The sequence below is a fragment of the Physeter macrocephalus genome, chromosome 20 (assembly GCF_002837175.3).
Source record: "Physeter macrocephalus isolate SW-GA chromosome 20, ASM283717v5, whole genome shotgun sequence".
NCBI lineage: Eukaryota > Metazoa > Chordata > Mammalia > Artiodactyla > Physeteridae > Physeter > Physeter macrocephalus.
Genome location: NC_041233.1, coordinates 4,004,053 through 4,006,409, shown reverse-complemented (window position 1 = coordinate 4,006,409; position 2,357 = coordinate 4,004,053). Strand labels below are relative to the sequence as shown.

Here is a 2,357-nt window from a genome sequence, read left to right as displayed (position 1 = left end):
GAAATTCCACTACTGGGCATATACCCTGAGAAAACCATAATTCAAAAAGAGTCATGTACCACAATGTTCACTGTAGCACTATTTACAATAGCCAGGACATGGAAGCAACCTAAGCGTCCATCAACAGATGAATGGATAAAGAAGATGTGGCATGTATATACAATGGAATATTACTCAGCCATAAAAAGAAACGAAACTGAGCTATTTGTAGCGAGGTGGATGGAACTAGAGTCTGTCATACAGAGTGAAGTAAGTCAGGAAAAGAAAAACAAATACCATATGCTAACACATATATATGGAATCTAAAAAGAAAAAAAAAGGTTCTGATGAATCTAGGGGCAGGGCAGGAATAAAGATGCAGATGTAGAGAATGGACTTGAGGACACAGGAAGGGAGAAGTGTAAGCTGGAACGAAGTGAGAGAGTAGCATTGACATATATACACTACAAAATGTAAAACAGATAGCTAGTGGGAAGCAGCTGCATAGCACAGGGAGATCAGCTCAGTGCTTTGTGACCACCTAGAGGGGTGGGATAGGGAGGGTGGGAGGGAGACGCAAGAGGGAGGGGATATGGGGATGTATGTATACATATAGCTGACTCACTTTGTTATACAGCAGAAACACAACACTGTAAAGCAATTATACTCCAATAAAGATGTTAAAAAATATTTTTAATATGATTGAAAACCAGTGACAAGGGTGGAGATGGGTCTGGAGACCATTATACTTTCCCCGTAAGGATGTGTGAGAATGAAAAGAGACAACCCAAGGAGAACACATAGTAAGCACTCAATAAAAATTCACTTAAATTGGTTCAAAGAAACTACAAATTTAACCTGGAGGAGAGAGAAGATTAGAGAGAGACCCAATCACAGTTTTCTAACATTTGAAGAATCTTCTGTCCACTTTGAGTGTAGTTGCAGGACAGTAGGTTGCAAGTCCGTAAAAGGAAGGATTTCCAAACCTACGGCGACTTCCCACCCTTGCCTCCATCCCCATCACTAACGGGGCTCCTATGGCGATGGCCTGTCAAGGCTGTTTCATGGGAGGTGGACAAGCCTGGTTTGGAAGGTACCTTCCAAGTCAATCTTCACATCACTGTGAATCAAGTCAAAATAAGCTGGCTGATTGGAAAGAAGGTCACAGATTGGATTGGAAAGGTCACCCCGTACTTATCCATTCCACGTCGGGGTTTGTTGACTTGCCTCAGACGGTTCTTGTCAGATAGTAAGCTAGTTAACATATACGGTACTATGGTATAAGTTAGAACCTGAATAATATATATGGGATTTTTAAAATCAAAGGTCCAAAATAGTTTATTAATTGGGTGGGTCTGCAACTAAAAGGATAATGAAAAGATAGCCCTGTAAAGAGTTTGGAGGGCATTTACTTCCCAATGTCAAGAGAAATCATGATAGGAAAGCACTAGAGAAACAGTAGTTACGGGTGACTGACAAGTTGTCTGTGTCACATCAGTCTGCCAGTTTTCTCTAGAAATTGGGAAACAATGCAGTGGGGTAGAGTGGAAAGAGCTGCAATTTTTAGGATCAGTTCAAACCCGGACTCTGTCATAGGTCAGTGAGTCACCATGAGAGACTCCCTGTCACTTTCCTTATCTGCAAAATAGGAATGATACTAGTTAATGAAGGAAAAATGAGACAACGCCCACATCAACTACCCAGGCCATCAAGAGACACTTACTAAACATTAGTTTCTCTCTATTCTCTTTTTTTGATAGTACATTCCTGCCCACCGCTATTTTCCCAGGAAATCAAAGTGTAAGATGGCGACGGCTTCCTCTGATCCCAGAGCACCCCTTCCTCCGTGCTTGCCAGGGCTCTGCGGCAGTGGCAGTGGGGATCGGTAAAACAGACACATCGTGCAGTTCAGCTGTACACCCATGGGAGAGACAGACACGAGGCTATCTTTCGATTCCCATGGCTTGTATAATTGGGGTAGGCATGCATGATTTATACTCACATACAGATCCCAGGTTCAGTTTAGAAAGGGTTGTTTTAACATTTCTAAAATTATTACACAAGTAAAGCCTATTCTTAGATAAAAAATTTTAAACTATCAAAAAACAAACAGGATGAAGTAAAATTCACCGATAATTATACCACCTAGAATTACTTTTAAGTAGGTATCCTTTGATATATGTATATGTATAAATAGAAATATAGTATCTAAACAGATATATGATAATATCTGCAATCTAATTATACATGTATTATTTGATATGTATCCTGACTTAAAAATACAGTGAACAGGGGCTTCCCTGGTGGCGCAGTGGTTGAGAATCCGCCTGCCGATGCAGGGGACACGGGTTCGTGCCCCAGTCCGGGAGGATCCCACA

General features: G+C 41.2%; 1 protein-coding gene across 3 annotated transcripts in view; it reads right to left on the bottom strand.

Annotated features, from left to right (window-relative positions):
- The window catches only part of MAP10 (microtubule associated protein 10), a 106,522-nt gene that overhangs the window by 41,525 nt on the left and 62,640 nt on the right, over nt 1-2,357 (bottom strand). The gene's annotated exons all lie outside the window — the stretch shown is intronic.